Source organism: Tursiops truncatus, chromosome 19 (genome assembly GCF_011762595.2).
Source record: "Tursiops truncatus isolate mTurTru1 chromosome 19, mTurTru1.mat.Y, whole genome shotgun sequence".
Taxonomy (NCBI): Eukaryota; Metazoa; Chordata; class Mammalia; order Artiodactyla; family Delphinidae; genus Tursiops; species Tursiops truncatus.
Window position 1 is genome coordinate 48268794 of NC_047052.1, and position 12061 is coordinate 48280854.

The window sequence follows — 12061 nt, forward strand, 5'->3', positions numbered from 1 at the left end:
ACAGGCAACCACATAGTTGAATTTCAAAAACATTATGCTGAGTGAAATGACTGCTCAGAATGTATTCGATTCCACTGATAAGAAATGCTAAGACAAATGTAACCTTTTTTTCTGGAAAAAAAAAAAAAGGCCAATCAGTGGTTGCCTGAGGTAGAGGGATTAACTGCAAAAGGGGCACAAAGGAATCTTTGGGGTCACGAAAATGTTCTGTATCTTGACTGTAGTGGTGGTTACATGGGTTAAATATACCAAAATTTACACTTAAAAAATTACTTAATTTTGAAAAAAAAATTACTTAATTTTGGCTGCATTGGGTCTTCATTGGTGCACATGGGCTTTTCTCTAGTTGGGGCGAGCAGGGGCTACTCTTCGTTGCGGTGCGCGGGCTTCTCATTGCAGTGGCTTCTCTTCTTGCAGAGCACGGGCTCTAGGCGCACGGGCTTCAGTAGTTGTGGCACATGGGCTCAGTAGTTGTGGCTTGCGGGCTCTAGAGCGTGGGCTCAGAAGTTGTGGTGCACGGGCTTAGCTGCTCTGTGGCATGTGGGATCTTCCCGGACCAGGGCTCAAACCCGTGTCTCCTGCATTGGCAGGCGGATTGTTTATTTATTTTTAAAAATAAATTTATTTATTTATTTATTTTTGGCTGTGTTGGGTGGGTCTTCGTTGCTGAGCGTGGGCTTTCTCTAGTTGTGGTGAACGGGGGCTACTCTTCATTGTGGTGCGCAGGCTTCTTTTTCATTTTCGTGGCCTCTCTTGTTGCAGAGCACAGGTTCTAGGCGCGCAGGCTTCAGTAGTTGTGGCTTGCGGGCTCTAGAGCTCAGGCTCAGTAGTTGTGGCGCACGGGCTTAGTTGCTCCGCGGCACGTGGGATCTTCCCGGGCCAGGGCTCAAACCCCTGTCCCCTGCATTGGCAGGTGGATTCCCAACCACTGAGCCACCAGAGAAACCATACACTTTTTTAAAAATTGAGGTATACCTGATTTACAATGTTGTGTTAGTTTCAGGTGTACAGCAAAGTGATTCAGATATATATATATATACATATATGTATATGTATATATATATATATATATTATTTTTCAGATTCTTTTCCCTTATAGATTATTACAAGATATTGAGTAGAGGTCCCTGTGCTATATAGCAAGTCCTTGTTGGTTATCTATTTTATATATAGTAATGTGTATATGTTAATCTCAAACTTCTAATTTATCCCTGCCCCCACAAAGTTACACTTTAAATAGGTGCATCTTTTTTTTTTTTTTTTTTGCGGTACACGGGCCTCTCACTGCTGTGGCCTCTCCCGTCGCGGAGCACAGGCTCCGGACGCGCAGGCTCAGCTGCCATGGTTCAGGGGCCCAGCCGCTCCGCGGCATGTGGGATCCTCCCAGACCGGGGCATGAACCCGTGTCCCCTGCATGAGCAGGCGGACTCTCAACCACTGCGCCACCAGGGAAACCCTAAACAGGTGCATCTTAGTGGATGTAAATTATACCTCAATAAAGTAGATTTTTTAAAGTAAATCGATATTCTGGTCCACCTTTAGAGATTAGGTTGACCTGGGGTGCCGCCTGGGCACTGGAATTCTGATAAGCTCCCCAAATGATTTCAAAGTGTCTGGGAGCAGTGGTCCTCCAGGTGTGCCCTGCAGATGTGCATCGGAAACACAGGGAGTTGATTAATGCAGATCCCTGGCTTCCACCCCTGGAGGTTCTGACGCTGTACATCTGGGGTGGGGATGGGATCCTCATTTTAACAATGTTAACAAGCTCCCCAGGTGATTCTCCAATGCTCTAGAGTTCTCTAGAACTTGAGAGCAATTGGCTTAGAATCTGCTGTGGGTTGGGCCCCACTCCCAGGGAAAACCAGGGGCTGAGAAGAAAGTTGAGCTGGGCCCTGCTGTGTGTCCTTGAGCTAGACTCCAAACCTCTCTGATCCTGCTTTATGGTGCATACTTCAGAACCCAGAGCTGTCCACTACCAGCAGTCCACATGTGGCTAGTGGTCTGCTTTGAGATGCGCTATAAGTGTAAAATACACACTGGATTTGCAAGACTTTGTATGAAGAAAAGAATGTAAAGCATCTCATTAGTAATTTATTCTATTGAATACATGCTGAAATGACAACATTCTGGATATACTGGGTTAAATAAAATATACTATTAAAATTAATTCTACCTGCTTCTTTTTGCTTTTTTTTTTAACACCTAAATTCATTTAACCATGGAACCATTTCTTTTTATCAAAGAGGAATTTGTTTTCTGTGGAATTCTACTCAAAGGCAAGGGATAAATGCGTACTTTTAGTTCTAAAATTTTATGATTCTTTAATTCATAAATTTCTCAAGAAAGGTTTCAGAGAAATATTTTTTTATGGATGAGGGCTTCCTCATCCTTTTTCATAAACAAGTTACCCTCTTTCTGAAAACGTGCTTCCATGACAAGATTCAACAATGCGCCGCCTCTAAGATGTCAGCCTCTGTTGACTGCTGGAGTCTGCACAGATTTTCAAAGTCCCCCACGATCTGTCCCTACCACGCTCATCCACAATTAGCAGGTATCACTCTCACACAAACCATCTATTCAAAAATCTGGTCTCCTGGGCCTCCCTGGTGGCACAGTGGTTGAGAGTCTGCCTGCCGATGCAGGGGACACGGGTTCGTGCCCCGGTCCGGGAAGATCCCACATGCCACCCAGCGGCTGGGCCCGTGAGCCATGGCCGCTGAACCTGCGCGTCCGGAGCCTGTGCTCCGCAACGGGAGAGGCCACAACAGTGAGAGGCCCGCGTACCGCAAAAAAAATAAAATAAAAAAAAATCTGGTCTCCTTACTGTCATCTTGACTTTCATGTCTGTACTTTTGTCTTTTATTTTTAATTGACCTGGTATATCTTTCCCCAAAACTTCAAAGTTTGGTGCATGCCCCATCCTCCACAAATTTTCCCTGGCAGTTCTAGTCTATATTGATCTATCTCTTTACAAACTCCATTGTTCACACGTTAGAATCTGTGTGGAGCTTCTGCCCCAGATGCACAAACCCAGACCCACCCCTGTGAGATACTGACTTAGTGGCTCCGGTATGGAGCCCTGGTACCTGTATGTTCACAGAGCTCTGCTGACGATTCTTATAACACACAGGAGTGAAGAGTACCTCCCTGCCATAGAGCGTGCAGTGCTGTACCAATCAATTAAACGCGTGTTCAGCGCTGACATAGAGTGCGCAGTGCTGTACCAATCAATTAAACATGTGTTCAGTGCTGCCTACGGGCCATTGCTTGGGGATACACAGAACACAGCAGCATCCTTGCACTCAGACAGCACAGAGTGTAGCTGCAGAGTTCCCTCAACTAAACGTGATGGGCACTATGAAGGAGGTATGAGTCCAGTGCTTTGGGAGCACAGAGAGTGGTGAACGGTTACCAGAGAGACCGTGGAGGAAGCTGACGTGGCCCCTGAAGAAGAGTTGGATATTGCAGTAACACATGTGGACCTAGAGATGATCACACTAAGTGAAGTAAGGCAGAAAGAGAAATACCATATGACATCACTTATATGTAGAATCTAAAATACCACACAAATGAACTGATCTACAAAACAGAAACAGACTCACAGACACAGAGAACAGACTTGTGGTTGCCAAGGGGCAGGGGGCTGGGGGAGCCAAGTATCAGGAGTTTGGGATTAGCAGATGCAAACTATTACGTATAGAATGGATAAACAACAAGGTCCTACTGTATAGCACAGGAAACTATATTCAATATCCTGTGATCAACCCTAATGGAAAAGAATATGAAAAAGAATGTATATACGTATAACTGAATCACTTTGCTGTAGAGCAGAAATGAACACAACATTGTAAATCAGCTATACTTCAAGAAAATAATTTTTTTAAAAAAAGAGTTGGATTTTACCAACTCTCAAATAATTGGGTTATTTTAGATGGAGCCATATATGGAATATACGCCTCCAGATGCTCTGGCACAGAGTATATGGAGGGAATGGGAGGGAGTCAGAATGCAAATGTTGGTAGAGGTCAGAATATGAAGGACTTCAAATACCATGCTAAGAATGCCACTGTTTTCCTCTGGACAATAGAAAATAATTTAAGGAAGAAGCATCCAACTTTGTTGTTGTTACTGTTTTCTAGCATTGATTCACATGATAGAAATCTCTATGCGTATGGTGCCCATTCACTTTTTTTTTTTTTTTTTTGCGGTACGCGGGCCTCTCACTGTTGTGGCCTCTCCCGTTGCGGAGCACAGGCTCCGGACGCGCAGGCTCAGCGGCCATGGCTCACGGGCCCAGCCGCTCCGCGGCACGTGGAATCTTCCCGGACCGGGGCACGAACCCGTGTCCCCTGCATCGGCAGGCGGACTCTCAACCACTGCGCCACCAGGGAAGCCCCACCATTCACTTTTATTAATGTGTCATGACAACCCATTTTTTGTAAGAAACACTAAATGAGCAACTCTCTAAATGTATAAGAATACCATATTCTCATCTAGTTTTTCTTTAGCTGATAATTCATAATAGCCAAGTTTCAAGTTATAATTTTCCATGGTTCTTAAAGCTTATATTAACTACATCTAGTTTCAGTTACAATTACTGATAAATTCAAATCCACCAGAATGACGACAACCTGAAACCAATTTTATGTAGGTAGTGGCAAACAGGTGAAAATAATTATCCTGTCTTTCTGCTTTTTTTAATGAAACGCCTAGAAATCTTCAAAATACATCTGTGGCTTGCATTACATTTCCATTGTTCAGTGCTGCTTCAGACTGTAATGATACCCATTCCCCAAGGACTGGTACAAGGCTCAGGTCAGCTTAACGTTACACGTAAAAGAGATTGGTTTTAAACCATTGGGGGAAGTTTGATAAACTGCAGTAAAAATAAAAATAGTAATAGGTAGCGTTTAAACTGAGGCCAAGCACATGTACTTAGATACTGCTTCGTTGAATCCTATGAACCCACCTGGTGTCCCTGTGAAGGAGTGTATCTATTGCTGTGTAACAAATTACTCCAAAAATTCATGGCTTAAAAACAACAACAACAGTTATTAAGCGCACAGTTTCTGTGCGTCAGGAATTTGGGAGCGGCTTACCTGGGTAGTTCTGGCTCAGAGTCTCTCGTGAGGTTTCGGTCAAGATGAGGGCCGAAGCTGCAGTGAACTAAAGGTTAGAAGATCCGCTTTCTAGATGGCTCATTCCCATGGCTGTTGGCTGGAAGCCTCAGGTCCCCGCCAGGTGGACCTCTCTAGAGCGCTGCTTTTAAGTGTGAGGAAACGCAGAGAGAAGAGCCTGAGGCTGGAACTGGGGGAAGGGAGGGCTGTAAACTGGGCTTGGAGAGGAGGATGCTCTTCTCAAATGTAGCAAGTGTGGGAGACTGGTGGAGGTTGGTGGGGTACCTCCCCGCAGCAACCATTCCTCCCTGTGTTCCTTGCTGGAAGAACCCCAGAGCTGAAAAACGACCACCTTCCTCCCTGCCCTCGGCGGTGAATTAAGGACAGGAGCTCGCCGGAAAAGACAAGTCCTGATTGGTCAAAAGCTGAGCCAATCATGATGCTCCTACTCCCAGCAACAGACATGTGACCTGGTTCTGGCCAATACCAAATGAGAGGATGTCTCCTGGGGGCCGGTGGGAAAGATTTTATTGTATCTTAAAGAGAACCAGCAACAGGTGATCTTTTATTCTGCCTTTGGAAGCTGTTGTTGGCCCATGTGGTATCCATCTTGGACTGTGAAGGGATTCTGCCTCAGAGTTCGACCTGCTGAGGGCGGGGAAGGGAGATGCAGAGCCTGGGTCTTTGGTGTTATCACCGAGCCACTGTGTTAACCAACCTAGAACTGCCCTCGTTGGAATTCCTGCTACATAGGATAATACATGTCAGATTTTCATATCATTTTGAGTTGGGTTATCCATTTTTTGCAACCAAAAGCATCTAAACTGATAATTTGGAGGCTGATTTTCTCACCTGGGCATAGTCCTGGCTCAATTAACCATGAGATGGGGTGAGGAGCGGCAAGAAGGAATGTCTATTAAAAGGTTTTAAAATGTGAGATGAACATTAAGGGGAAGGGCCCCACCCGCGACCCAAGTAAGACTTGAAGACTGGAATTGTCACCATTGTGGACTTCTTAAGTTTGCAAGAAGACAAGAGATTTTTCAAATGCAACTCTCTGAGAAGTGAGGCGATTGTGCTTTTTTCCCCAAGATTTGGGATAGCGGAATGTCACCATTAACATCCAAATGGGTTACAGCTCAAAGTGACAGGTTATTGAGTCCAAAAGACTGGCCTGGGTTCACAGCCATCCTGGAACGGCTCAAACTAAAATTTTTACTTTTCTCTCCTACTTCGTTTCTTCATTTTGATGGATGCAAAACGTTGCAAGCCTCGTGTTCTATTTGTTAATGATCATATTATTCCCATTTCCTTTTACATTGTAAGTTTTGACCATATTGAAGCTGTTTCTTCTCTTAACACTAAAAAAAAGGCGGGGGGCGGGGGGGGGGGAGGATTGCAAGACTGCCTTGAAACTCTAGGCTGTTCTAACTGGTAACAAAAATCTCAGCAACAAGAAGGAGAAAATATTCCCTCTTCTGCAGCTTATGGAAAGCAGAGACTTTTTGCCTCATGAAATTCTCCTTGTAAATGTATTTCGAATAAAGGAGTCTTATAAGAAACCCAGACTTCAAAAATTGATGTTTGCTGCATCCTTTGAAAGCCCTCATTAACCTGCTGTATTAGTTTGCTAGGGCTGCCTTAATAAACTACTACAGGCTAGGTGGCTTAAACTAAGAGAACTCATTGTTCTGGTAGTCCAAAGTCAAGGTGTTAGCAGAGTTGGCTTCTCCTGAGGCCTCTCTTTTTGGCTTGCAGATGGGTGACATCTTGCTGTGTCCTCAGATGACCTTTTCCCTGTGTGCACTCGCATCCCTGGTGTCTTTTCCTCTTCTTATGAGATCACTGGGCCTATTGGATTAGGGCTCCACCCTTATAACCTCATTAAGCTTAATTACCTCTTTAAAGAACTGTCTCCAATACAGTTACTTGGGGGTTTAGGACTCCAACGTATGAGTTTGGGGTGATACAATTTAGTTGCTAATACCTCCCAAATCTGGACTGGTTGTCTTAATAATAATCTGTTGCCCCTGGTAATAATATCTACATTGATACTCCCTTTTCCTGAAAAGTGCAAAGACCAGTTTTCATTGTCACTTCTCTCTTTCTCCACCCTCATGGAGCTAAAAAGAACACCCATAACTCTGCCAGGTCCTTTTATTTAAACAAATAGTGTTGTGTCATTTAAATTAATGTTTTACCTCCTATTGCTATATGGCTGTGACTGAAAACAGCAAGGTAAGAAAAATTGCTTTCACTTAGGAGATGCTATTTCACTTGTGTTTTATATATATTGGGAGGATAGATCTGGTGCTGTGACGTTCTTGTGCATATTATTTGACTTAAGATTGGATTAATTTAAATTGGCTGAAAGGGACAGACCCATGCCAGAGAAAGACAGCTGGGTGCCCTCTGATGGAAAAGGTAAAGGAAGCTGACTCTATCAGACCCCACAACCGCAGAACTGAAACTGCAGAACTGACCCACCGCGGGAGCTGCTGCCTCCACCATCACAGAAAGGTGGGGAATCAAAAAGCTGTTACTACAGGCATGCAGATATTACACGTTCAGTTCCAGACCATTGTAATAAAGGGAATATCACACTAAAGCAAGTCACAGGAATTTCTTGGTTTCCCAGTGCATACAGAAGTTATGTTTACACTATACTGGAGTCTATTAAGTGTGCAATAGCATTATGTCTAAAAAAAAGGAAAAAACCTTAATTTAAAAATACATTATTGCTAAAAAGTGCTAACCATCATCTGAGCCTTCAGCCAGTTGTAGTAGCAACATCAAAGATCACCGATCACAGATCTCCATAACAAATATAATAACGAGAAAGTTTGAGATATTGTGAGAATTACCAAAATGTGACACAAGAGACACGAAGTGTGCAAATGCTGTTGGAAAATGACACCAATAGACTTGCTCAACACAGGGCTGTCAACCTTCAATTTGTGAAAAACGTAATATCTATGAAGTGCAATAAAACGAGTAGGCCTGTACTGGAATTGTCAGCTCCAGAACCACATCACATTTGCTGGATTCACAGAGATGAGAGCCTCTCAAAACGCACAAAGCCAGTCACTTGTGGTACCTCAGAAAAAAAAGAGCAGCCCGTCCGTGACTGTGCTTGCCAAAATTCATGGCGGAAGCATCATAAGCAGAACCGCCATTTCACTTTCACTTTCCAAATCTCATGCAAGTATGTCAGATTGACAGAAATATGGCTTCAAGGGGAGTGAGGAAGTGTAGTTTTAGCTGTGGTACTGGAAGGCACGTCAGAAGGGGGAAGGCTCCCACGGTGAGCAAACGGATCCACAACCCAAAACCCCTGGGACATTTTCTCTTCAGCTTCCTACATCCACGGGGAAATCCACTTCTGGCCTTTCCCCTGCGTAGGTAGGGCCTGCTTTGCAGAAGAAGGTCCAGATGACGTCTGGTTTCTTCGCACGTATTTTTCTACCAGCAACCAGGTGGAGATTTAAGATCTCAGTGAATATCACCCCCTGTCCTCGCCTGCAGGCAGAAACAATTGAGAGAGAGAAAGAGATGCAGGAGTAAGCAAGAGAGAGGATAACATGATGGATTTATTACCTGAACGATAAGCAATAGCAGGGAACATGGCCGAGTCCTGTGACCCAATGGGTTTGCCATCACCTCCTCCTCCTTTCTGCTGCCCCCCAAACTGAACAGCTTAAAATTTAGCTGCGTGTGACAGATTCAAAATAACGATAGCTTAAATTACACAGAGATGTATTTCTCTCTCCTGCAACAGCCCAAGCTGGTGGGCAGCTCTGCTCTGTGAAGGTGCCAAGGAGCCTGGGCTCCTCCATCTTGTTGCACTTGTCCCCTTGGCCCAGGATGCCAACGCACTATGTCCCCACTCTAGCCAGAAGAAAGGGAAAACGAGAAAGGGAGGCCCTCTTACTTTAAGGGCATGACCTAAAAACTGCACCTCTGCTCACATCTCATCGGCCAGAATCTGGTCACATGGCCACACTTGCTGCAAGGGAAGCTGGGAAATGTAGTCCTTATTCCAAGCAATTAAGGGTCCAGCTAAAATTTCTTTAACTGAAATGAAAGAGGAGGCTCATAGGTCAGCTGTGGGGGCACCACTAGTTTCTCTTCCTTATAAACTTACCTCCGATAGGCTCTTTATCACCTGGCAGGAGGCAACAGACCAAAATATACAGATCCAGAAACAGAGAGGGACACAAAACAGGACCAAAAACAGAGCCACGCAAGCTTAGTTTCCTCTCCCAGACTCATCAGTCTCATAATAACAGGAAGGTGGGGACAAAAGCCGGGAGCCTTACTCTAACTCCACCTTTCTAACTGGTGTGCTGTTGGCTTTTCAGGTGAGACAAGTCTGTGTGGTATGGGACAGTCCCACCTATTACTGCAGGATCTTTACCCCAATAAATGTCAGTACTGTTTCACCCTCAGGCGTGTGATGACCAAAATGTAAGCAGATATTTCCAAAACCCCTGGAAGGGGCTGTGGATGCCTCTGACAGATGACAGGACATCCTTCCATGGAAATGCGAAACATGCGGGATAAGGCTTTCCCCACTCAAACTTAGCCCCTGGTGGGACAGGGAGTTCTTTTGGGTCTCAAGCTGCTTTTTTTACAATTCTGTCCAGAACTGCCCAGCATTGGCTATTTGTCATGTTATTAATAAAATGATGCTTTACTGCTCCCCTCCAACACACCATCACACACACACATACTCACACACACACGGAGCAGGAGAAATAAACGGTGCTACAAGGACTCAAGGAGCCAAGCAAACAGGATCTGACCTTGTGCCTCATTGTCCTGAGGATGGGAGGAAGGAAGCGAGGCTGGCTTGGGGTGAATGTGACTTACGTCTGTGTGACCTTGAACAATTTATTCAACCTCATCCATGTGTCTCTGTTTTCTCAGATGAAAAGATGAAAACAATAATAAGGCTGTTAGAAGGCCCAAGTGACTTTATTTTTTTAAATTTTATTGGAGTATAGTTGATTTACAATGTGTTAGTTTCCCAAATGACTTTATTTCTTTTAATATTTATTTCTTTGTTTATTATTTATTTTTGGCTGCATCGGGTCTTATTTGCGGCACACAGGATCTTTCCTTGCGACACACAGGGCTCTCTAGTTGTGGTACACAGGTTTAGTTGCCCCATGGCATGTGGGATCTTAGTTCCCCGACCAGGGATTGAACCCTAGTCCCCTGCATTGGAAGGCAGATTCTTAGCCACTGGACCATCAGGGAAGTCCCCGCAGATGACTTTAAAAGATTGTTGTGTATAATGTTTAAGATCACAGACTCCAGAATCTGGCAGCTGGATCTACCCAGCCATCCACCAGCTGTGTAGCCTTGGGTAAGACACTTACCCTCTCTGTGCCTCTGTTTCCTCCTTTGTAATAGGAAAATGGTAGCACACCCCTCAGAGGGCTGTTGAAAGGATGAATGAACTAATATTTGTAAAGTGTTTAGAGCAGTGCCCCACTCAGAGTTGAGTTCTCTGTAAATGTTAGCAATTGTCATGCCATGATTATTTCCTCCAAGTGGGACTCGTGTATTTTTTAAATTAAACTCTCGACTTTATTCTAATTTCACCAATATTTCCACTAACATCCTTCTACTGTTTCAGGATGCACTCAAGATACCATATCACATGTCATTTTCATGACTCCTGAATCTCCTTTGTGACAGTTTCTTAGTCTTACCTTGTTTTTCACGGCTGTCATAGTTTTGAGGAATACTGGTCAGATATTTTGTAGCATGTCCCTCAATTTGGGTTTGTCTGAGTTTTTCTCAGACTGGAGTTATGGGTTTGTTGGGGCGGAGGCGGGGCAAGAAATACCATAGAGGTGAAGTACCCTTCTTATCACATCATATTAGGAGCTACATAGTACTCACATGACATCACTAGTGACGGTAGACTAAGCTTTTTTTTTTTTTTTTTTTTTGTGGTACGCGGGCCTCTCACTTGTGGCCTCTCCCGTTGCGGAGCACAGGCTCCGGACGCGCAGGCTCAGCGGCCATGGCTCACGGGCCCAGCCGCTCCGCGGCATGAGGGATCTTCCCGGACCGGGGCACGAACCCGTGTCCCCTGCATCGGCAGGCGGACTCTCAACCACTGCGCCACCAGGGAAGCCCTAGACTAAACTATTTGACCCTAATGAAAGAGAAGTGACTTATTAGATATTCCATCTGCCATTTGCATTCTTTCTTCCTACTTAAGCAGTCAATCCCTTCCCCAAGTTAACTATGGACTTGATGATGGTTTGTTTGATTTCTACATAATTTAGCTATTTCTTGGAATATAAGCAAGGGTTTATTTTAGACTGTAAAGGCAAGCTACGTACATGACTGTTCCTGGCCTTCTTCTGTTTTTTAAAAAACAATTTAAAAAAATTTAATTGTGATTTAAAAAAACCCTCATGATACAAAATTTACCATCTTAACCTTTTTTTTTTTTTTTCATCTTAACCATTTTTAAGGTACAGTTCAGTAGTGTTAAGTATCTTCACATGGTTATGCAACAAACGGGCTCGTGTTCTTTTTGTGACACACGAAAAATTTACACAGTTATGTGGACACGTTTTATTTTCATCATTATGTTTTTATTTTCATCTGCATTAATGTAATTGGCATATAAGTATAAAATTTTGTGAATGTTACTGTTTAAAAACTGAGTTGAGGGCTTCCCTGGTGGCGCAGTGGTTGAGAGTCCGCCTGCCGATGCAGGGGACACGGGTTCGTGTCCCGGTCCGGGAAGATCCCACGTGCCGCGGAGCGGCTGGGCCCGTGAGCCATGGCCGCTGAGCCTGCGCGTCCAGAGCCTGTTGCTCCGCAACGGGAGAGGCCGCAACAGTGAGAGGCCCGCGTACCGCAAAAAAAAAAAAAAACAAGCTTCAGGTGCTGTTACCCGGATAAAAGAGAGTGAG

General features: G+C 44.4%; 1 protein-coding gene across 7 annotated transcripts in view; it reads right to left on the bottom strand.

Annotated features, from left to right (window-relative positions):
• Nucleotides 1-12061, bottom strand: part of ZNF180 (zinc finger protein 180) — an 87290-nt gene that overhangs the window by 63992 nt on the left and 11237 nt on the right. For 2 of the 7 annotated variants that reach the window (XM_073795947.1, XM_073795944.1), the window contains exon 2: nucleotides 5100-8636. The exons of 4 other annotated variants lie outside the window; for them this stretch is intronic. The gene's annotated coding sequence lies outside the window, so the exon portion shown is untranslated. Of the gene's footprint in view, nucleotides 1-5099; nucleotides 8637-9048; nucleotides 9192-12061 lie in introns of all 7 variants that reach the window. One more of the 7 variants, XM_073795941.1, reaches the window with a different exon arrangement.